At 43.4% G+C, this 26,163-nt stretch overlaps 1 pseudogene; it reads left to right on the forward strand.

Moving 5' to 3' along the window:
- Nucleotides 1-3,955: 3,955 nt before the first annotated feature.
- LOC141100531 (uncharacterized) overlaps nucleotides 3,956-26,163 on the forward strand; it is a 40,916-nt pseudogene continuing 18,708 nt past the window's right edge.

A 26,163-nucleotide genomic window follows, 5' to 3' on the forward strand; every position in this document is an offset into this window, starting at 1 on the left:
GTATCATTGTGTGTGTCAGGTTCCTATAAGGTGTCACGATGTCGCTGTCTATTTCTCCATGGAGGAGTGGGAGTATATAGAAGGACACAGAGATCTATACAAAGACGTCATAATGGAGGTTCCCCAGCCCCTCACATCTCCAGGTAATAGACAGGACTAAATACTCACCGCATATAATATATGTAGAGAATGAATTCAGTCCCTGCATGTGTTTCCTCCAGATCTATCCAGTAAGAGGACAACACCAGAGAGATGTCCCCGTCCTCTTCTTCCACAGGACTGTAACCAAGAAGATCCCAGTGTTCCTCAGGATCATCAGGTAGATGGAGAGAAGGTGTCAGGAGATCTCCCCTATGATGTGTAGACGGCTGTGAAGGTCTTGTGCTCAGTCTTGTTTTATCCACCAGTATTATATGTTTTATACTTGTGTGATGAGAACGGTAGAGATGGCAGGATTAGAGCTGACACCAGTGACCGGAGGTAAACTTTTTACCTCCAATCACAGCTGAGCGGTTATGCTGTGTTCTGACAACGTGGGAACCACGGCTCTGTGACCGGCGGGGATGATTTTACCGCCAATCAGAAGCGCTACACCGGTGTTTACCGCACCTTCACACAGCTTGGGAAACACCGGCTTTTGTGCTGTGCATGATCGGCTATATTCTGCTATTAAATCAGCAAAAGTGTTGTGCCTGCCATCTGATGTATATACTTCTCATCAAGTTCTTGTTAAGTGAAGGAAAGTCTATTTTTTAACTTTGGTCTCCCTCATTCATCTCCATACTATCTGGTCTGGGCCTACAACGACAGCATGCAATCTCCGGAGTCGGGAGATATGACTCTGCTATAATGTGTGTGTGTATATATATATATATATATATATATATATATATATATATATATATATATATATATATATATATAATTATACTATACTAGATGGTGGCCCGATTCTAACGCATCGGGTATTCTAGAATATGTATGTAGTTTATTTATGAAGATTTAAGAATAATGCAATGAATGTTCGGGCGGTGTAGAAAATTGCTTTGGAAAGGCTTCTGGAATCGACTTTGGGATTGCCCCTTGCAGACCTGGGGGGCTGGACCCTCATCTGACCTTGTTTTCCCTGGGCACACCGCTGGTGAAGTTTCCCTCTCTGCCTGCTGCACGCGCCATCTTCTTCCTTTGTGGTGACGTCACCGCTACCCGATGTTCGGCCGGTGTGGAGATTTCCTTCTGAACAGTATCTGCGTCCTGCCTTATGCTTGCCCTTTGCCGAACGGGGTTTTTTCGCCCTCCTCTGCTCAAGTTAAGGCAGGGCACATCGTTGGTGAAGTTCCTGTGGAGGACTGCTGCGGCGCCATCTTCCTCCACCTTCAGTGACGTCCCCGGGCGCGACCAATCAGCGACGCGGGATTTCCGTTACAGACAGAATTAGACGAATATATATATATACTAGATGGTGGCCCAATTCTAACGCATCGGGTATTCTAGAATATGGCCAAATTCGCATGCGTTTTGCCGCAGAAAACATGCTTTTTTCACGCGCGGAATTCAAGCGCATACCAAACGATTTGAAGCATCACTTGGAATGTGATTGACAGGTTGGTCACACTTGTGAAGCATAGTGTTTTTGACAATTGTGATCAACTTTTTACTATTGATTGAAACCACAATTTTTTGCAAGTATTTAAATAGGCACTTCAACACATGAATCCACACTTGCGGGTAAAAAAGAATATTACTCCTTCTTATCCAAAATGAAGCGAACCACAATTATATTACCAACATGTAACTTTATTAAACAAAATAAAGACATTTAAAATTGGCTACATATTCATTGTTTCCTGATAACCTACCCCAAAAGGGGAAAAAAAAACAGCAGACAATTATCTCTGTTTTGTTTAATAAAGTTACATGTTTTTAATATAATTGTGGTTCGCTTCATTTTGGATAAGAAGGAGTAATATTCTTTTTTGTCCGCAAGTGTGTATTTTTACTATTGATGATGCCTATGCAGCATCAATAGTAAAAGATAGCATGTAAAAAAGAATAAAAAAAAATTAAAAAAAGGTTATTCTCACCTTCCGACGGTCCCCGGACTCTTTCTTTCCTCTCCACGCTCCCGGCATCTTCCGTTCCCAGTTATGCTTAGCGCGAATTACCGGAGATGACGTCACTCTCGAGAGCGCGATGCTTGCGAGATTGCGACGTCATCAGCGGTCTTTCTCGCAAAGCATTACTGGGAACGGAAGATGCCGGCTGCGTGGTTAGAGGTGGGAGAGCTCCGGGGGCCGTCGGAGGGTGAGTATATCACTATTTTTTGCTTTAATTCTATTTTTACAGGTTTATGGTACCCACGGTCCAGAGGAGTCTCCCGACTCCTAGCGCCGCTGATCTCCCGACGGTAGCGGTGGCGTGTGTCCTTCAAATTCCGGACTGCGCCTGCGCACTGCGCCTGTCGCTGATTGGTTGCGGCCTGCCGGCCACGACCAATCAGCGACACGGGATTTCCGTTACAGACAGACAGAGTTAGACGATTATATAAATAGATATATATATATATATATGTTATATATAGCTGACCCGTGGAAGCGCTGATAGGCCGTCATCAGAGTTTACTCACTCCTTTCTTCAGCCTCCCGGCCATGAAGTTTTAAACTTTTGCTACAAATAAACTACGGACTTTCAATATGGATCGGTGAGTGCTTCAGTCCTTACTTTCTTTGATGGTGAAATTATATATATATATATATATATATATAGATATATTCTGTATATATGTGTGTATGTGTATATATATATGTTTGGCAGAGTCATATCTCCCGACTCTGCAGATTGCTGCTGTCATTGTATTATTACACAGGATTCTTATGATGTTACATCGGATCATCTTCTTCTCATTCAGGTCTCTACAATATCGGATCCTCTCAGTGAAGATCTTCTACAGAAGAGAATTTTCCTGATTTACCCATCAAGGATGGATATGGACAGAGACAAGATGGCGGAGAGGATGTTACACCTCACCCTAGAGATCCTCTTCCGTCTCACTGGAGAGGTGAGAGATTCTGATGACGTCACATTACATCATTCTTATCTATGGGAATAACAGATGGACAGAACTGGAAAGGTGAGGACTCTGGAAATGTCTGTAGTGAGATTTATTAATGTGTCTCTCCATAACCAGGATTACACAGTGGTGAAGAAGACCTCTAGTGATCACTGTCAGGACCCTGTGTCTGAGGGATGTGGAAGACCCCTGAACTCAATCACGGGGCCTCCACCTCACCCCCTGATCCATGAGGACATCAATGACCAGAAGATCCTAGAACTCACCTACAAGATGATTGAGCTGCTGACTGGAGAGGTGACACTGCTGGGAATGCTGGGACATTATACAGTAACACTATGAAGGGATCGGGGGGATGACGGTATCATTGTATGTGTCAGGTTCCTATAAGGTGTCAGGATGTCGCTGTCTATTTCTCCATGGAGGAGTGGGAGTATTTAGAAGGACACAGAGATCTGTACAAGGACGTCATAATGGAGGTTCCCCAGCCCCTCACATCACCAGGTAATAGACAGGACTAAATACACACGGCCTATAATTATCTGTATGTAGAGAATTAATTCAGTCCCTGTATGTGTTTCCTCCAGATCTATCCAGTAAGAGGACAACACCAGAGAGATGTCCCCGTCCTCTTCTTCCACAGGACTGTAAACAAGAAGATCCCAGTGCTCCTCAGGATCATCAGGTAGATGGAGAAAAGGTGTCAGGAGATCTCCCCTATGATGTGTAGACGGCTGTGAAGGTCTTGTGCTCAGTCTTGTTTTTTCCCCCAGTATTATATGTTTTATACTTGTGTAATGAGAGCGGTGGAGATGGCAGGATTAGAGCTGATCATAGATGGGACTTCTCCATCTGTCGGTGACTTTTACAATATTTGTTTCAGGGTGAAGGTCTGACCCATCTTAATACTACAGAGACATATGTGAGAGATGATGAGTGGTGTAAAGAGAAGATTCCCACATATGACTACCCAGGTGAGTAGTAACCACTGAATGCAGAGAAGTCACAGATTCCTCTCAGTCACCGGCTGTGGCTGCTTTATCGGTGGTGTAGTCCGGCCGTATTACCATGATCACCATTTTGCCTCTAGACCACAACATTCTCCTCCACCCAAAACTGTTCAAATGACTTTGGGCATTGAAAGCCCTTTTCTATAGAACTTACAACCTGGAGGATCCACCTACTCCCTGGTATTAGTGTGAGGGTGATCCCTTAAAGAGAGATCTATATGATTACTTGTACCTAACCCAATATAGGCCGAGTGCGCGCTTAAAGAGTCACACCGAACACAGAGTTAGATGTCTACTCCTTTCTCAGCAAAGGCTTGCACACAACTGAAGTTTATTCTCAAGACAAAGAGACAGGAAATGGGTGTCACACCATCTTCTGAGTAGCCAGTGTCAGTCTATGATAGGTCCATTTCAGCTTCACTTCCATATATGGTATCCAGTATCTCAGCTTCTGCATTCCAAGGATTCCTTCCAAGGTGTTGTCTGAAGACACAGACGCCATCTTGGTACACCATATCTGAACTGACTTATATAAGGTTAGCTGCGTTGTACAGTACCATGAAAGTGAATGTAAATTGAAAAACGCTGTGCACATGCTGCAGAAAAATCTGCGTGGAAACGCTGCGGGTTCATGTCAATTCTTTGTGCGGATCTGCAGCGTTTCTGCACCCATTGACTTGCATTAAGTCGGGCATATCCGGAGCAAAACCGCAGATCTAAAAAATATCTGCGTTTTTGCTGTGGATGAAACGCTGCAGATCGGGAGGGGGGGGAAGAGTGGGGGCGGCGTGTCGGCGGAGACTGTCTGCTTGTGTATGTGTGTGGGCGGTGACTGTGTGCGTGTATGGGCCTGTGTGTGCGGGGGTCATCAGGCGGTCTGCCGGGCTGTGCGAAGGTCATTAGGCATATGTCAGGGCTGTGCGGGGGTCATTAGGCATATGTCGGGGCTGTGCGGGGGTCATCGGGCGGTCTGCTGGGCTGTGCGGGGGTCATTAGGCATATGCCGGGGCTGTGCGGGGGTCATCGGTCGGTCTGCCGGGCTGTGCGGGGGTCATTAGGCATATGTCGGGGCTGTGCGGGGGTCATTGGGCGGTCTGCGGGTCTGTGCGGGGGTCATTAGGCACATGCCGGGGCTGTGCGGGGGTCATTAGGCATATGTCGGGGCTGTGCGGGGGTCATCGGGCGGTCTGCTGGGCTGTGCGTGGGTCATTAGGTATACGCCGTGGCTGTGTGGGGGTCATTGCGCGGTCTGCCGGGCTGTGCGGGGGTCATTAGGCATATGTCGGGGCTGTGCGGGGGTCATTGGGCGGTCTGCCGGGCTGTGCAGGGGTCATTAGGCATATGCCGGGGCTGTGCGGGGGTCATTGGGCGGTCTGTCGGGCTGTGCGGGGGTCATTGGGCGGTCTGCGGGGCTGTGCAGGGGTCATTAGGCATATGCCGGGGCTGTGCGGGGGTCATTAGGCATATGTCGGGGCTGTGCGGGGGTCATTGGGCGGTCTGCTGGGCTGTGCAGGGGTCATTAGGCATATGCCGGGGCTGTGCGGGGGTCATTGGGCGGTCTGCCGGGCTGTGCGGGGGTCATCAGGCGGTCTGCTGGGCTGTGCGGGGGTCATTAGGCATATGCCGGGGCTGTGCGGGGGTCATTAGGCATATGCCGGGCTGTGCGGGGGTCATTAGGCATATGCCGGGGCTGTGCGGGGGTCATCGGGCGGTCTGCTGGGCTGTGCGTGGGTCATTAGGCATACGCCGTGGCTGTGCGGGGGTCATTGGGCGGTTTGCCGGGCTGTGCGGGGGTCATTAGGCATATGTCGGGGCTGTGCGGGGGTCATTGGGCGGTCTGCGGGGCTGTGTGTACTACAAGTCCCATCGGGCTATGCCTGCTACACTGTCAGTGCTTATACACTTAGATAGGAAGGAAGGATCATCCCCGCGCTGCCGCAAGAAGAATTCCAGAAATTGTAGAGGTGTTAACGTGGTTTCTTCTACGTGTTTGGGGGGTTCAGGTGACCCCTTCATCAGGACATACCACAAATATTGTACCAAATCATTCTCAAACACTATCCGAAGCCAGGAAACATCTAGAAAAGATTAAATTACAAATTAATCTAATTTAAAGATAAAACCACTGCTGCCCCGAAGACACTGAGAGGTAATAATAAATCTGGGACCAAAGGAGCCAACTCTAATTCGGATCTGTCCAGTTCTCTCCCTCTTTCACTTCTTGAGTTCTCCATTCATGATACCACTCCAAGCATGTTGGTACCTTCACTAACCACTATCTCATTAGGTCCTGACGACCCTGATACCTCCACTCCACCAGCCCCACCAATGACACTATTGTAGTGGATCATTCAGATGCCTCTAAATCCGGGACGGTTCCTCTTTTACCCCGGGCAATAAAAAAACTCCCAACTGAACCAATTTTTTGTACCCAAAACCGTAAAAATAAAAAGCACTACAGAGGAACTAGGGGAGGGAGAAAAAGAGGAAAAATACCACCTTAACCCCTCCATCGCTAATGAATTAACTTCTAATATTTGTAATCTTTCTGACTACAAACTCTCTGAAAGTGAGGAATCCCTCCTATCTAGAGGATTGTCCTTCTGTCTCTCCAACAAACCTAAGGATTTTAATTTATTTTTAGATTTACAAATTTTCATAAGGAAATTAAACCTTAAAAGACATTTCTTTATTAAGGAAAATAAATCCAACCCTCCAACCAACACAGAAAATACTGAAGAAACAGATGAATGGTTTCACCTGAACGTACCTGCTAAGTCTAAATTTTATCCTGTTGAGGACAAAAGCCACCATCTATCTATTATCTATCTATCTATCCTTCTATCTATCTCTCTATCTATCCTTCTATCTATCTATCTATTATCTATCTATCCTATAGCTATCTATCTATTTCTCTATTTATTTATCCTTCTATCTATTTATCCTTCTATCTATTATCTATGTATCTGTGTGTTATGGAGTGTGGGTTGGACAAATGTAAATGAGGAGGTTGGACAGAAATGACATCACAAATCTTTTTTTTTTGTTAAATAAGATATCTTTATTTAGCTTACAAAAACGCATACAAATCCGCCTGAAAAACCGCAGCAAAAAGGCATCAAAGACGCAACTGAGTTTTCTCCCAAGAACTGTGGATTTTGTGCGGAAAAATCCGCGGCAAAATCTGCAACGTGTGCACGCAGCCTAAATGTTGTTTGCGCACACTGCAAGACTCAGAAGTGAGAGCGGATTTTGCTGGATTGGTTTATGGAAACCTTGTTGCTTTTCAGCAGCCTTTGAGCCACTAATAGTGCGGGAACCTCTGTTTTTCCATTGACACATGATGGACCTGAGTGAGGACTTGTTTTTTGTGAGATGAGAATTGGTGTTATTTTCGCCTACATAACATTGATTGGTTTCTTTATATTTGATACTAGATGTGTGCCCGATGCTATCGCATCGGGAGGGCAGTAACATCACGATGGGGGCAGCTTTGTGGTGCTGGGGGTGGCGGCCCACCCACTTCCATGCAGTCACAACTGGCAGGAAAGACTTTGTTTTGCGATCTGTGCTGGAGATGGTGTGCGGCGCTTCCAGAGGGTGGCCGCACCCAATCTCCAGCACAGGCCTCAAGTCGCAGTCTTTCCTGGTGACTGTGACTGCATGGAGGTGGGTGGGGAGGCAGCGGTGGGATCCGGCGCATGTAGTCAGACAGTGGGTCCTGGCGGGGGTCTGGCGGTGGCATCCCTCTCATTACTCCCCCCTCATTACACCCTCTCATTATACCCCCTTTATTACACCCCTCTCTTTATACCCCCTCGTTACACCCCTTTAACAGCCTCATGATCGCAGTGATGGCCGGGATCCGAGCGGTGGCCGGGATCCGAGTAGCGGTCGGGATCCCAGCGCCGGTAGGGATCACAGTGGCAGCCTGGATATAAGCGGCAGCTGGGATCCCAGGGGTATTCGGGATCGCAGCTGCGTCCTGGATCTGAGCGGCATCACTTGGGTGTACCAAAATAGCGGTCGGCGTACTTCCGGTGCGGCGCAGTGGATTGTGGGATTCGGGGACATCCAGATGGAAGTGGATGACAGACAATTTAAGGCAATTATATATATACATTTGGGAGGCAGAATGAACAAACAGTTGAACACCGCACACTACTGGCTCATCCAACAAGGTTTTCAATTAGACTGTGAACTGTCATTGTCTTGGTAAATAAAGTTTTTTACATAGCTTGCCATTTTTTAAGTAGAAGTGTTGAAAAATATAAACCTCAAGGATATTTTATTTAAAAAAATTGTTTATTATGTTAGATGACTGTACCAGGAGATCAGAGGGACAGCTGACATCTTCAATTTTTAAATCTGATGATCTTGATATCCTACAAGATACACCTGAAATGAATGCCGTTACTCCAGACACATCATCATCCATTCACAGCAAAGATCTGTCATCTGAACCTATGAAACATGTCCCATCTTCTGATTCTTTACTGACTACTAAGGAAAATCAAAGTCACAAAAGAGGCATTAAAAAACAAACTGCTCCTAAAGCAAAGAAGTCATTTTCATGTTCAGAATGTGGTAAATATTTTACACGGAAATCAGATTTTGTTACTCACCAGAGAATTCACACAGGGGAGAAGCCTTTTTCATGTTCAGAATGTGGGAAATGTTTTAATCATAAAGGGAATCTTAATGAACACCATAGAACTCACACAGGGGAGAAGCCTGTTTCATGTTCAGAATGTGGGAAATGTTTTATCAATAAATCAGTTTGTGTTAAGCACCAGAGAATCCACACAGGAGAGAAGCCTTTTTCATGTTTAGAATGTGGGAAATGTTTTGCACATAAATCACATTTTGTTACCCACCAAAGAACTCACACAGGGGAGAAGCCTTTTTCCTGTTCTGAATGTGGGAAATGTTTTGCACATAAATCACATTTTGTTACCCACCAAAGAACTCACACAGGGGAGAAGCCTTTTTCCTGTTCAGAATGTGGGAAATGTTTTAACACTAAATCAGAATGTGTTACGCACCAGAGAACTCACACAGGAGAGAAGCCTTTTTCATGTTTAGAATGTGGGAAATGTTTTAACACTAAATCAGATTGTGTTATGCACCAGAGAACTCACACAGGAGAGAAGCCTTTTTCATGTTCAGAATGTGGGAAATGTTTTATCAATAAATCAGTTTGTGTTAAGCACCAGAGAACTCACACAGGGGAGAAGCCTTTTTCATGTTCAGAATGTGGGAAATGTTTTAACCTTAAAAGGAATCTTGATGAACACCATAGAACTCACACAGGGATGAAGCCTGTTTCATGTTCAGAATGTGGGAAATGTTTTAGCAGTAAATCAGCCTGTGCTAAGCACCATAGAATCCACACAGGAGAGAAGCCTGTTTCATGTTCAGAATGTGGGAAATGTTTTATCAGTAAATCAGCTTGTGCTAAGCACCATAGAATCCACACAGGAGAGAAGCCTTTTTCATGTTCAGAATGTGGGAAATGTTTTAAATTTAAAAGGAATCTTGATGAACACCATAAAACTCACACAGGGGAGAAGCCTGTTTCATGTTCAGAATGTGGGAAATGTTTTATCAGTAAATCAGCTTGTGTTAAGCACCAGAGAACTCACACAGGAGAGAAGCCTTTTTCATGTTTAGAATGTGGGAAATGTTTTAACAGTAAATCAGATTGTGTTAAACACCAGAGAACTCACACAGGAGAGAAGCCTTTTTCATGTTTAGAATGTGGGAAATGTTTTAACCAGAAAGGGAGTCTTGATGAACACCATAGAACTCATACAGGGGAGAAGCCTTTTTCATGTTCAGAATGTGGGAAATGTTTTACAAGGAAATCAAATTGTGTTAAGCACCAGAGAACCCACATACAGGAGAAGCCTTTTTCCTGTTAATGTGGGAAATTTTTTAACCAGGAAGCGCTTCTTGATCGCCATCAGAGCAGTCACACAGAGGAGAAGCCATTTTCATTTTCTTAATGTAGGAAATATTTTACTTGGAAATCAACTGTTAATAAACATCAGAGATGTCACATAGGGGAGAAGCCTTTTTTTATATTCATAATGTTGGAATAGTTTTAACCAAAATTAAATGTTCTTAAATGGGTTGTCTCTTGTCATTCCTCATGTTTGCTGACAAAAGGATAAAACTAAACTTTATTAATTCCAAATATAAAGCTATACCCATAATTCACCCCCTGAAGATTAGTCAGAAGGTGACTAATAGAAAAAACATATACCCCACATCTCAGTATATAGGGTGAGGTGAGGTTTACACACTCACTCTCCAAGCCTCTCATTTCTGCGGGTTTCATCGTCCTCACCAAAGGCGACTCATCAAGAGACTATTTAATATTGACCTATATTCAAGCGAGACTAAGCGAAAAAAAAAACTATAATCATGTATCATGTTATTCAGAACAGTCAGAAAACTAGCCACATATTGGCAGATCCCAGACCTCAAACTATATACTTCGGAAGGTTATAAGCCCCTCCAGTGTCAGGAATAGATAGTATGAATTTGAATTTACCAAATGGCTGCAATGAAACAAAGAGTGAAAAATTTAAAGCGGTCTGAATACTTTCCATACCCACTGTATCAGTAAAAATAACTCCTCTTTATTAGGTAAAGTATAAAAGAATTGCGCCATTTTCCGATATCCGTCGCTTCTCCATTTTTCATGATTTCAAGTTGGGTGAAGGCTTATTTTTCATGTCAAGCTGACTTTTTTAATGGATGCCATTTTGGTGCAGATACGATCTTTTGGTCGTCCTTTACTGAATTTTAATGTTGCGGTGACCAAGAAAAGTAATTCTGGGGTTTTGACATTTTTTCTCATTACGCCATTTAGCGATCGGGTTAATTCTTTTTTATATTGATAGATCGGGCGATTCTGAATCCGGCTATAACAAATATGTGTATGTTTGATTTTTTATTGTTTTATTTTGAAAGGGGCGAAAGGGGGGTGATTTGAACTTTTATATTTTAGTATTTTTAAAAACATTTTTTTCTACTTTTGGCATTGTGAAGACATACAGCATTGTATCTTAATTAACCAGACGACTATTTTTAGCAAACGAAGAATAATAGAATGTTATCTGTATGTTGGCTTTAAATTTAAGTGCTGATTTCTGGTTGGTCAAGAAAACAGACTTTTGCTTGTGTAAGCCGGTAATATTGACTTTTATTGTGCGCTTATCCTTGATCACTAGTGATGTTTGCTGATATGCTAATTATGCATTGTGTTATGGAGCCAGTTTGCTGACTTCTAAAGCAGAGAGGGAAAAACTATGCAAATAGTTTAAATAATCAAGTAATGCAATAATCTCATCTCCATTCTTACCCTTTATGTAAACACTGAATGAGGGACACTTGTTAAGTCTAAAAATAGGTTACATGCCTCTGTATAAAGAGACTGAGAGAGAGAAACAGCCAGAGAGATTCTGCCAAGACATCTATACATCCAAAGGACAAGAGACAGGACAGCAGCCATATTTTCACAAGGGACATGGACCTATCATTCTATAGGAAACAACCTAGGGGTTTTCAGCCTCGGTTGGAAGAATACAGATCTGCTCCATTGACCATCACTGAACCATGGATACGTTCGGAGAAGCCAGATTGTGGTCTTTGGATCAACTGGCCTTGTACCTTGTATGGACTCAATGGACTGTCATCTTCCTACACTTATTGTTACATCCTCTCTGTGTGCGGGCCACAGGTGGAGTAGTCGACCCTGGAAGATGAAGCCAGGTTGTGATCCTTGGATCAACTGGCCTTGTATGGACTGTCATCTTCCTACACTTGTTGTTACCTCCTCTCTGTGTGCGTGCCACAGGTGGGGTAGCGACCCTGGAAGGTCTGAAGTCACAGCTGCTATTATCCCGGCGGGTTAGTGGAGGGTGAGACTCTGTAATGTCCACCATCTTGGGTACTGTGCTGGGACTGTTCTTTGTGTTATCTGCCTGTTTTGTAGTTCAATAAAGCATTGCCACACTTTTATCCTCACCCTGTGTTGTCTGAGTAGCGTTTTGAACATGTTAAAAGGAGAGCGGGAGTTCAGCAGGACAATGCCTGGTCCATGTGGTTTTGGCTAGCGGGCGGCGCTCATAGCATTCCGGCAGTGCCAAGCATAGAGGTCTGCTGGAGACCTCTGGTTGTCATGCCAGCCCATCGGTGACGAGGTCACCGATGGTGGGATTTCCGGAAATCTTGCTGGAAGTGCCGCTGTCAGAGGCTGTTAGGGGCAAATGGCAGATGTTCAAAACAGCTGACATGTGCCGGAAAAGATGTGGGCTCACCCCCGGAGCCCACATCAAATGGAGGAAGTACATTTACGCCCGATGTCAGAGAGGGGATTGTTTTTACAGAGACAAAAGTAATTAATCATGTACAGTATACATACAATTACAAAAATACACAGCTTCTAATGGTAAATAGTATAGAGTTACGACAAGAAAATATAATTTGTGTAAACCATGTGTAGATATAAAAATTCAGGCAAATGTATATATCACCTGGAGGCTGTGCTGGGCTGCATGCTCTTATCATCTCCCACGTCGACTACTGCAACCTCCTACTCTCTGGCTCCCCTCTAGCACTCTGGCTCCGCTCCAGTCCATCCTACACTCTGCTGCCCGACTAATCCACCTGTCTCCCCGCTATTCCCCAGCCCCCCCCTATGCCAGGCCCTTCACTGGCTTCCTATTGCCCAGAGGCTCCAATTCAAAACCCTACCCATGACATACAAAGCCATCCACAACCTGTCTCCTCCATACATCTGTGACATGGTCTCTAGGTACCTACCCGCATGCAACCTTCCATCATCTCAAGATCTCCTTCTCTACTCCCCCCTTATCTCTTCTTCCCACAACCGCATACAAGACTTCTCCCGTGCTTCCCCCATACTCTGGAACTCTCTGCCTGTAAAAAATGCGTATTCTTGTAAAATACTTAGGACTAGTTACCAGATGAAAATGTAGTGGTTTATGTGAATTCTTCCATCAAAGAAGATTATTACAGAAAAACATAAAAATAGGTGAAAGATTGTCCATTAGTTCATAGCATGTATTCTTTCTCTGGGATCTTACATGGCAAATGGCGTCTGTCTCTCTTAGGCTTCTTACGTAGTAAAGTTGCATCTCAGCTGTCTGTCCATTCAATGCTATGTCCGTGCAGAGATGACATCTTCGCGTCTGTGTCTCATGATGGGGAGGGAGCAACAGCGACCTCTAGAGTAAACCCCCACCTTAAATATACATCTTTCAAAGCATGTGATCTCCACATATGGAGTTGTCTTTAACATGAGCTAAACTTAAATATGTAGTGGAGTTGACATTTAACATGAGCTAAACATGCTAAAATAACACATGCAGTGTCAGCGGAAGGCACTGTTCAGCACAGAACTGAGTGTAATAAGAAATTAACGGATTATTAATATTTAACAATTCCCCCTTTTGAGGGAGACAGACATTAATTGGAACCCTCAAAATATAATGAGATCTTCTTTCTTCTTTTCTTCTTCTTTGATAAAATAGTTTAATATCAATAATAATAATATCAGATTATTGTTATACGTACTCGATGACATAATTGATGTGAATTCATGTTATGGTAAGCCGTGAACAATATTCATATAAAATATGTATAATTATACTTCCCTAAACCTAAATTGAAGCATCTCAGGTTCAGTCATCATCATCTGATGTCATCTGGTCTTCATTTTGATGTCTTCTTGGTTCTTTTAAAAAACACAGTTTTTCTATAGCATATAGATGTTGTAGAAATCGTGTTGTGTCAAGTCAAAGTCCATAAATTCAAATGTTGATAACAAAGTCTATAGATGAAATGCAGCTTTAATATCTGTGCAGTGTCACCTTTAAAAACCTGGGCTTACATTGGCTCGCCTTGGATATTCTGGAATCCTCCATCGGTACTGGTCTTTGAACAGCTGTGATGTCTTTGGTCAGCAAAGCAAGGGTTAAAATGACTCTTCCTTGCTAAACATAGCACCATAACCAGTCCTCAGTCCCAGTGGCGGATCTTAATAGGGGCGGATGGGGCGGTCGCCCCGGGCCCAAGGTTTTTTGGGGGCCCAGGGAGCAGGGGCGGGCTGGGCCGGGTGGCAGAGAGGCAAATGCCCCCCCCGGGCCACTCCCCCAGCACCTGTACAGGGCCGGCCGTGCCCTGTGCTGTGACGCCGCCGGCAGCAGACAGCCGCCCGCGTCACAGTCTATGGGGCCGGCCGGGTCCGGGAGCTGTGCACGGCCGTCGCAGTCATCTTCGGCTGCTCAGCTCCGGCTCCCTCCGGCTGCACTTCCGGGTCAGATGTCGGGCATGTGCAATGACGTCATCGTGCACGCCCGACATGTCCCGGAGGATGCTGAAAGCAGAGGCGCTGCTGGGGAGCGAGCCGGCTGTGAGGTAAGTATGGGGAACTTTTTTTATTTATAAAATGAATTAAATGGGGGAGGGGGTGAGTGGGGGCTGTACACAATGAAGGGGGGTGACTGGGGCCTGTATCTGATGAAGGGGGGGTGACTGGGGCCTGTATATGATGAAGGGGGGTGACTGGGGCCTGTATCTGATGAAGGGGGGGTGACTGGGGGCTGTATATGATGAAGGGGGGTGACTGGGGCTGTATATGATGAAGGGGGGGTGACGGGGCTGTATATGATGAAGGGGGGTGACTGGGGGCTGTATCTGATGAAGGGGGGTGACTGGGGCCTGTATCTGATGAAGGGGGGTGACTGGGGGCTGTATATGATGAAGGGGGGTGACTGGGGGCTGTATATGATGAAGGGGGGTGACTGGGGGCTGTATATGATGAAGGGGGGTGACTGGGGGCTGTATATGATGAAGGGGGTGACTGGGGGCTGTATCTGATGAAGGGGGGTGACTGGGGCCTGTATATGATGAAGGGGGGGTGACTGGGGCTGTATATGATGAAGGGGGGTGACTGGGGGCTGTATATGATGAAGGGGGGTGACTGGGGGCTGTATATGATGAAGGGGGGTGACTGGGGGCTGTATATGATGAAGGGGGTGACTGGAGCTGTATATGATGAAGGGGGTGACTGGGGGCTGTACGTGATGAAGGGGGTGAGTGGGGCTACACAAGATGAAGGGGGTTGAGTGGGGCTAGACATGATGAAGGGGGTGAGTGGGGTTGTACATGATGAAGGGGGTGAGTGGGGGCTTCACATGATGAAGGGGGTGAGTGGGGCTGTACAGGATGAAGGGGGGTGACTGGGGTTGTACGGGATGAAGGGGGTGAATGGGGGCTTCACATGATGAAGGGGGTGAGTGGGGCTTCACAGGATGAAGGGGGGATGAGTGGGGGCTTCACATGATGAAGGGGGGTGAGTGGGGCTGCACATGATGAAGGGGGGGTGAGTGGGGCTGCATATGATGAAGGGGGTGTGTGGGGCTGAACATGATTAAGTGGGGGATAAGTGGGGCTGCACATGATGAAGTGGGGGATAAGGGGGACTGCACATGATGAATTAAGGGGTAAGTGGGACTGCACATGATGAATTAAGGGGTAAGTGTGACTGCACATGATGAATTAAGGGGTAAGTGGGACTGCACATGATGAATTGGGGGTAAGGGGAACTGCACATGATGAATTAAGGGGTAAGTGGGACTGCACATGATGAATTGGGGGTAAGGGGGACTGCACATGATGAATTGGGGGTAAGGGGCACTGCACATGAAGTGGGGGTAAGGGGGACTGCACATGAAGTGGGGGTAAAATTAGCTGCACATGATGATGGGGGAGTGGGGCTGCACATGAAGTTGGGGGGGAAGGGGACAGCACATGATGAAATGGAAGGGGGGATAAGGGGCTGCAAATGATGAAGCGGCACTGCAGATGAAGTGAGTGGGTGATAGGGGACTGCAATGGATGAAGTAAGGGGACTTCAAATTAAAGTGGGGACATTAAAGTGGATCCCCTATGGCCAGGATCACGTTGGGCGATTTTGTGCGTATTGGCCATAGGCCTACAGGTTATGTGCAACGTCTTTTTAGGCCATGTCCACACGTGGTGGAATGGTGGCGGGTTTTCCGTATGGACCCGCAGCAAACCAAGTGCTGCGGTCCGTACGGCTGTCAATTCCCGCACGGGGACCGCAGCGCTCAGGTGGGAAGGGGGGTACAGGGGCCCAGGTTTTATGAACAGCCCCGGGCCCATAGTCCACTTAATCCGCCACTGCTCAGTCCTAATGCACAGGACATATGTCAGGGTTGTAGCTTCCTGACAATTACCTTATTGTTCACCAGCCTTCATTGAAGCTTTTCAGGTGGAACTTGGTAAGAACGTGATAACACCGTTCATCTCAGCATCATAGGATCATCGTCCTCTAGTTGTCAGGTTAGACACTTAATTGTGACTGTCAGTGGTGGATACTGCACTTGTGGCTGTCAGTGGTGGATACTGCACTTGTGACTGTCGGTGGTGGATACTGCACTTGTGGCTGTCGGTGGTGGATACTGCACTTGTGACTGTCGGTGGTGGATACTGCACTTGTGACTGTCGGTGGTGGATACTGCACTTGTGACTGTCGGTGGTGGATACTGCACTTGTGACTGTCGGTGGTGGATACTGCACTTGTGGCCGTCGGTGGTGGATACTGCACTTGTGGCCGTCGGTGGTGGATACTGCACTTGTGGCCGTCGGTGGTGGATACTGCACTTGTGGCCGTCGGTGGTGGATACTGCACTCGTGGCCGTCGGTGGTGGATACTGCACTTGTGGCCGTCGGTGGTGGATACTGCACTCGTGGCCGTCGGTGGTGGATACTGCACTCATGGCCGTCGGTGGTGGATACTGCACTCGTGGCCATCGGTGGTGGATACTGCACTCGTGACCGTCTGTGGTGGATACTGCACTCGTGACCGTCTGTGGTGGATGCTGCACTTGTGGCCGTCGGTGGTGGATACTGCACTCGTGACTGTCGGTGGTGGATACTGCACTCGTGACCGTCTGTGGTGGATACTGCACTTGTGGCCGTCGGTGGTGGATACTGCACTTGTGGCCGTCGGTGGTGGATACTGCACTTGTGACTGTCGGTGGTGGATACTGCACTTGTGACTGTCAGTGGTGGATACTGCACTTGTAATTGACACAGTCTATTACTCAGAAATCATAGCTTTGTTACCTTCTGGGACTTCTGGATCGCGGTGTTTTTCTTCTTGCTACTGGTAAGAATCAATTGAATTTAGAAATATGAAAAGTCTTTATTAACATAATTTCAGTTCTTGCTTGAAGTCTTCATTCCCTATTCTATACCAAACCTGGTAATTTTCCTAACCTATAATATCACAGCGTACCATAGCAATCAGTAACATCCATATAATTATTATCAGAATTTGTACCACATATGGATTTCAAAAACAATAATAAACCAATAATAAGTGATGATACATTATTATCCATATTCTTCATGTGTTAGAACATTTTTATGTCATAGGTGTAATTACCTTTTTCAACCCATAGGTGTCAATGTGTTTTATGTAACCAGTGTTTTCATCTTTATTATTCAACTTTATTAATAGAATATATTTATTATACTAATAATATGTAGGAATGTATAGCCATGAACCAAAATAAGAATATATAAATGAATGAATGAATAAAAGAATTGTTGCATAGAATTCAGAACTGAAACATTTTCCTTTGTAATAGAACCATATCATCGCTATATTTAATGAAGCAATATTCTATACTAGACATTACTTTATTAAATATTGATGGTTTTTTTCTTGATTGACAGAAAAAATAAAAATTTAGGAATTCAAATAAAAATAGAATAATAAAATTGAAAATGAAAAACAAGAATAAAAATAAGGCCTTTATATTGATACCAAATGCAGAGTAGTTATGTCCTCAGTAACATATACTCTTAATATTTCCATGATCTCGATTATTTCATAATTGTCATAAACTTGTTACCAAAATATCCAAATTATGCAACTTTGCATGTAATACTCTTCTCAGTGTAAATAAATGACTCTTTATAATACTTAATGTTATTATACCCAATACTTATACCATTGTACCTTATTAATATTTCTTTTTTATTAAAATGTGTGAAGAAGAGGTATTAATCTAATGTGATGATGAAGTCAGGATCAAAAACATATTTCCCCCTTAATACCAAAAAATATTTTTTATGAAATAATTCATTTATCAAACCAAAATGAAAAATAATTAATTTATAAATTATGTGAATTTATACTTGCTTATACCATTATTTGTCTGAAGATGTGTAACCATTAAAATTAATTTGAATATCATAAAATTATCCTTTGGAAAAATTAATTTAAATGTAGATTTTCTTAAGCCATTTTGATGTGCGATTGCACCTATCCACAATTAACTAAATCAAGAAATAATTACTAAAGAAATCTAGAAATATATGCTGTGTAGATAATATTTCATTATATCTTAATATTCTAAGAATTTAACTGATCTGCATATTTCTCCTAAAGACAAAGTTTTTCCTCATACAGAACCTCGAGGCGTCTCATACATCAAATGTATCACATTACTCCTAAGCAGCTGCTCATACACGCATCATCTGTCACTCAGACTGTGTCACATATAAGTTCACACCACAGATTTCACATACGAAAGTGTATTTTAACCCAAATTATCCTAATTATCAATGCGCATTGTAAACTATTACATTTAGTATCTTAATATTTCTTGGTAAATTCCCCAAATACACATGACATAAATATATGTTGTATAGCTATACTTGAAACTTTAGGCCTAGGAAAAAAAATTCCTTTGATATGCAAAAGTTGAGACTCCTTAAAAATTCTTTTCCTAAAGAACAAGGACATGGTATACTGGTATACTTATTATTAGAACAAAGTTCAAATTTCACATGCTGTAGTTGTCATTCATGCCATGCAGTAAAGGCATACACACAGAACACATTTTAAATTGTTAGTTATAGGAATATTATTTAAGTGTTAAATATATAAAATCATGCAATTATTATAACTTCCTGTGTAAATAAAGGCATAAATCCTTGTAAGAGAATTTTTCGCGATTAAGTCCTGCTTTGAAATGATAATTCTAAGGAAAAATAAAAGAGAAGGTTAATATATTCATAATTCTAAATATTACTGGAGTAGATTTTAATTTTCACTACAAAATACAGTTCTACAAATTCAAATAAAGAATCTTTTTGTGACGCAATAACACGAGATGCAGGATTTAAAAACCAAAATTTGGTTACAAAAGTCTTTATGAGGGACTGTGTCTTGACATTCTCACTCAGCATTCTATACAGGCGTTCATATATGGACATGAATGTGTAGGTACATTCCTTCCGACCAATCCTTAATTTTTGAAGAATATCAATATCTGGATAATTTTCATTTGATGCACAAAAAAATCAGAATTTTTAATCTGTCTTTATCATTTAAGTTCTCATGTGTTTCACCAGATAACTTTAAAGTCAATCTCCTAGCAAAATTTACAGGGATCCACATTTTGAACAACTGATTCTTCTCTTCGTTAGTTAAATCAAATTTCTCAGCACAGCTTTCAAAAACCTCAGAGTTTCTACAAACATGGATTTTGTTATCACATGCAGGAATGATTTTGCATATTTTTAACACATTTTTCCTTACTTTACTTCAGAGTTGGGCCTCTGAGTGGTCTATTCTTAGTGGTCCGTCTTTCCCTTGTACATCCTCTACGTCAAATCTGAAGTCTCCTCCTCCATCTTGTTCCACGTCTGCAAGGTCACCTTGAATGGCTGCTACAGACACTTGATTACAGTCTTGTTCAATCTCCCTAACTTTACAGCCAATCTCGGGAACATCACTATTTTCCTTCACACAGCAATCATCTTTGGATTTCTCTGACACCGACCTATGAAATATACCATTTGTAGAATATTTTTTAATCTCTCTCTTTCTCTATTGAAAAGCTTAGTATCTATCTTTAGATTTTCCACTTCACATTCTGCATATAAGCTGAGCCATAATACTTCTGAATTAGACTCATCTACAGACTTAAATTTCAATTTACTCTGCTTAGAATAACAAGTAATGACATCCATATTTCTTACCTTGAAATATCTCAGCTTGTCGTTCCTTTGATGGACAACGCTGGGCTCTTGTCTTCACACGTCTGGCTTCAGCACGTCTGGCACTTGTAGTACTTCTCAATCCATCTGGCAATTCTTAGTCCTCACTTCTAGGTTCTGTCTGATTCTTGTGAGTAGTGGAGTTCCTCATAACTTGCACATATGACTGACGTTAGCAAAGTTCAATCCCCCTTTTGGGCAAGTTGAGGGAAATCCGCAAAAAAAGTACAAAAATTCAGATCCTGGCTGGCTCGCCAATGTAAAAAATGCGTATTCTTGTATAATACTCAGGACTAGTTACCAGATAAAAATGTAGTGGTTTATTTGAATTCTTCCATCAGAGAAATAACTATTACAGAAAAACATAAAAAATAGGTGAAAGAGAGATTGTCCATTAGTTCATAGCAAAGCAACATGTATTCTTCCTCTCTGGGATCTCACATGGCAAATGGCGTCTGTCTCTCTTAGGCTTCTTACGTAGTAAAGTTACATATCAGCTGTCTGTCCATTCAATGCTATGTACGTGCAGAGATGACATCTTCGCGTCTGTGTCTCAAGATGGGGAGGGAGCAACAGCGACCTCTAGAGTAAGCCCCCACCTTAAATATACATCTTTCAAAGCACGTGATCTCCACATATGGAGTTGACCTTTTACCATGAGCTAATCTTACATATGTAGTGGAGTTGACATTTACCATTTGCTAAAATAGCACATGCAGTGTCAGTGGAAGGCAATTGCCAGAACCGAACTGAGTGTGATAAGAAATTAACAACCAAATTATTAATATTTAACATCTCGTCCCATTATTAATAGATAATGTGTCGGATAGAAGGCCGTCTCCCCTAATTATCAGTTTAGGGTCAGTGTATAAGGAGAGAATGATACATAACAAGAAAAGTCTCAACCCAATATGTCATAGAGTGATCTTGAAGAAAGTCCGGGCACTATGTCCAACGCTTCTTCAGTGTCGGCAGAAACAAGGCACATTGGGATCCCCGGGGTTTCCGCATTTGACATTAATAACAATGTTTTCTCACGAGTTTCTCTGTCCTTAATAAAGCCAACCTGATGGTCGGTAACAATTGGGGGCAGGTAGTGGGAGAGCCGGGCTGTAATCACTTTAGAGAATATTTTCACATCTACAGTAATTAGTGATATTGGATGAAAATTAGGGCAGACATTTGGTTCTTCTCCAGGCGTTCAAAAACAATGTTATGTCAGCCTCAAGTAATTAAGGGGCAGAGAGGGAGTCTTCTGAGATATTACTGAACACTTCTCCTAAAATGGTAATAACTGGGGTGCAAACCTCTTATAAAATCTATTATTGCCTCCATCTGGCCCAGGGTTCTTCCCGATAGGGTATGATTTAATGGCCTCTCCGATCTCTTCCTGAGTGACAGCTTTGTCTAGTTCCTCCTGCTCAGGGGTCTGTAAGGAAGGAAGAGCAGCGTCCATAATATATTTGTCAGTTTGTCTTTCCAGAATATTAGGTGGCATGTCGTGGTATTATCCATGGATATTATAGAGCGAGCTATAACAGCAACAACATGCCTCAGCTTTATTTTCTTTATTTTGGATACATACGTATGTCCCTTGCATGCATGGATATAACCTCCTTGCCAATGAGAGACCACATTTATCTGTGGATTCGTACGAGTACCTTCTCATGTGATCTTGGTATTTTCTATACGTTTCATCTATTAACAACTAAATCGTCTTTCTTTTTTCAATCAGATAATTTTTATTGAACAAAACAAAGAATTACTAACATTTTGTTTTTCTTATACAAACATTGTGAGAAAAATAATAAAAAAAATAAAAACCAGTAAACAATACAACAACCGGTTACAATGATATAAATCCCAATTTCGCTCTATAGTAGAGGGTGTACAGCAGTGAATAATGCTGTGCATCCCCTGTAGTCCCAGAGCGTCTCTCCCAAACCCCCCTCCAGCCCCCTTCTCTCTTTCTCCCTACAGTCAGGTTAGAAGTTGAGAGTGAGTGGGAAGGGGCCGATTACAGCACAGCAGAGATCAGAGCAGAGCCATGAAGATGCCTGCCACCCTGTGTGTCTGTGTCATCTCCTCCTGAGTACTCATCATGGCTGCTTGTAAAGCACTGTCCTGGGAAAGGATCTGTACAAGTGAAACCACAGAACCTGGTAAGTATACATGCATATGTGTATCTGTGTGTGTACATGTGCAGTATACTGTGTGCCTGTATATGTGTATATAGTATGTGTGTGCATATATACAGGATATAGTATGATTGTGTATATCTGGTGCATGTGAGTTTATATATAATATGTATATACATGTACATACAGTATATAGTATGTATATTATATTTGTATACTGCATGTGTGCACTATATTGTGTAAATATATAAACTGTATATGTATGTGAGCATACTGTATATACTGTATATAAACTGAATGTTTCTGTGTGTATATACTGTATATATGTGCTTATATACACAGTATGTGTGTACTGTATATACAGCATATAGTGTATGTTTCTATATTTATAAAGCATAAATAATGTGTGTACATGTATAGTGTGTATCTGTGTATATGTGCTGCATATATCATCCTGTAATTGTAGTGTCGCCATTAGAGTTGAGCGAAACGGGTCGAAAAAATTCAAAAGTCGCCGACTTTCGCCAAAGTCGGGTTTCATCAAGCGAAACCCGACCCCAGCGTGAGGTCGGCCACGAGGTCGGCGACTTTATCGCCAAAGTCGCGTTTCACATGATGCTTGAGCGCCCTTTTTGCAGCCAATCAGGAAGAACGGACACTGTGGGCAACGTGATGACATAGGCAGCGGTCACCACCATCTTGGAGAAGGGCATGCAAGTGATTGGCTTGCTTTGTGGGGCGTCACAGGGGGTATAAAAGGGTGGGGACGCCGACCGCCATGTTACTCATGCTGATCTCAGAATAGGGAGAGCTGCTGCTGCTGATTCTGTAGGAAGAGCGTTAGGCAGGGAAGAAGATACCAAAAACTGATTCTGCTGCTAGCGATTTTGCCTGTACAACACACCAATCACTGTGCAGTGCAAGGGGAGGCTATATCTTGGTGCATCAGCTCTGTTGGTTATTATGCTGCCTTTTAAGGTTCCCTGGTAGCTGCATTGCTGTGTGCACACTGCTGAGCAAACTGCTTTTTTCAAAGCAATCCAGATTTTATTGTTTTGTCCTTGTGAATTACTGAGCGTTCATTTTTCACACACCGTACAGCGGTGTACGCTCCTCACACTGTACCATGTAACGGCTGTTGTCACGGTCAACATTGAAGCTAGATACGTGTGTGACTCTGTAAGGAAAAGCCGAGGAGTTTGTCTGTTCTTACAGACCTACACCTTATAGTTTTGTCCATTTTTCAAACAGTATAGTATATTTGCTGTTTGATTACATTCAAAACTAGAGAGAGACAGCGTGCGTCAGTCCGTATCCAAAAACACGGAGCTTGACAATTTTACATACACCGTACCGCGGTGTACGTGCACGCTCCTCTCTCAGTACCGTGTAACGGCTGTTGTCACGGCCAACATTGAAGCTAGATACGTGTGTGACTCTGTAAGGAAAAGCCGAGGAGTTTGTCCGTTCTTACAGACCTACACCTTATAGTTTTGTCCATTTTTCAAACAGTATAGTATATTTGCTGTTTGATTACATTCAAAACTAGAGAGAGACAGCGTGCGTCAGTCCGTATCCAAAAACACGGAGCTTGACAATTTTACATACACCGTACAGTGGTGTACGTGTACGCTCCTCTCTCAGTACCGTGTAACGACTGTTATCACGACCACCTTTCTAACAGCATAGAGAATCTGCCTTTCACATTGCGGTGTTAAATAAACAGGGCCTGACTGAATCCAACAATGTCCTGAAGTGTGCAGTCATGGCCAAAAGTTTTGAGAATGACACCAAAATTAAATTTTCACATGATCTGTTGCCCTCTGGTTTTTATTTGTGTTTGTCTGATGTTTACATCACATACAGAAATATAATTGCAATCATATTATGAGTGCCAAAAGGTTATATTGACAGTTAGAATGAGTTAATGCAGCAAGTCAATATTTGCAGTGTTGACCCTTCTTCTTCAGGACCTCTGCAATTCTCCCTGGCATGCTCTTAACCAACTTCTGGACCAAATCCTGACTGATAGCTGTCCATTCTTGCATAAGCAATGCTTGCATTTTGCCAGAATTTGTTGGATTTTATTTGTCCACCCGTCTCTTGATGATTGCCCACAAGTTCTCAATGGGATTAAGATGTGGGGAGTTTCCAGGCCATGGACCCAAAATCTCTATATTGTGTTACATGAGCCATTTAGTGATCACCTTTGCTTTATGGCAAGGTGCTCCATCATGCTGGAAATGGCATTGTTGGGCGCCAAACTGCTCTTGGACGGTTGGGAGAAGTTGCTCTTGGAGGACATTCTGGTACCATTCTTTATTCATGGCTGTGTTTTTAGGCAAGACTGTGAGTGAGCCGATTCCCTTGGCTGAGAAGCAACCCCACACATGAATCGTTTCAGGATGCTTAGCAGTTGGCATGAGACAAGACTGGTGGTAGCGCTCACCTCTTCTTCTAATAAGCTGTTTTCCAGATGTCCCAAATATTCAAAAAGGGGATTCATCTGAGAAAATGACTTTACCCCAGTCCTCAGCAGTCCACTCCCTGTACCTTTTGCAGAATATCAGTCGGTCCCTGATGTTTTTTATGGAGAGAAGTGGCTTCTTTGCTGCCCTTCTTGAAACCAGGCCATGCTCAAAGAGTCTCCGCCTCACAGTGCATGCAGAAGCACTCACACCAGCCTGCTGCCATTGCTGAGCTAGCTCGGCACTGCTGGTAGTCCGATCCCGCAGCTGAAACAGTTTTAAGATACGGTCCTGGCATTTGCTGGTCCTTCTTGGGCGCCCAGGAGCCTTTAAGGCAACAATGGAAGCTCTCTCCTTGAAGTTCTTGATGATGCGATAGATTGTTGACTGAGGTGCAATCTTTGTAGCTGCGATACTCTTCCCTGTTAGGCCATTTTTGTGCAGAGCAATGATGGCTGCACGTGTTTCTTTAGAGATAACCATGGTTAACTGAAGAGAAACAATGGTACCAAGCACCAGCCTCCTTTTAAAGTGTCCAGTGGTGTCATTCTTACTTAATCATGACTGATCGCCAGCCCTGTCCTCATCAACACCCACACCTGTGTTAATGGAACAATCACTAAAACAATGTTAGCTGCTCCTTTTAAGGCAGGAATGCAATGATGTTGAAATGTGTTTTGGGGGTTAAAGTTCATTTTCTTAGCCATTATTGACTTTGCAAGTAATTGCTGTAAAGCTGATCACTCTTTGACATTCTGGAGTATATGCAAATTGCCATTAGAAAAACTGAAGCAGTAGACTTTGTAAAAATTAATATTTGTAGCATTCTCAAAACTTTTGGCCATGACTGTAGATAGATTCCAATTCTCCACAGTCCTCCATACACCTTTCTAACAGCATAGAGAATCTGCCTTTCACATTGCGGTGTTAAATAAACAGGGCCTGACTGAATCCAACAGTGTCCTGAAGTGTAGATAGATTCCAATTCTCCACAGTCCTCCATACACCTTTCTAACAGCATAGAGAATCTGCCTTTCACATTGCGGTGTTAAATAAACAGGGCCTGACTGAATCCAACAGTGTCCTGAAGTGTAGATAGATTCCAATTCTCCACAGTCCTCCATACACCTTTCTAACAGCATAGAGAATCTGCCTGTCACATTGCGGTGTTAGATAAACAGGGCCTGACTGAATCCAACAGTGTCCTGAAGTGTAGACAGATTCCAATTCTCCACAGTCCTCCATACACCTTTCAAACAGCATAGAGAATCTGCCTTTCACATTGTGGTGTTAAATAAACAAGGCCTTACTGAATCCAACAGTGTCCTGAAGTGTAGAGA

The sequence above is a fragment of the Dendrobates tinctorius genome, unplaced genomic scaffold, assembly GCF_039654945.1.
Source record: "Dendrobates tinctorius isolate UK_male_01 unplaced genomic scaffold, ASM3965494v1 ptg000106l, whole genome shotgun sequence".
Lineage (NCBI taxonomy): Eukaryota > Metazoa > Chordata > Amphibia > Anura > Dendrobatidae > Dendrobates > Dendrobates tinctorius.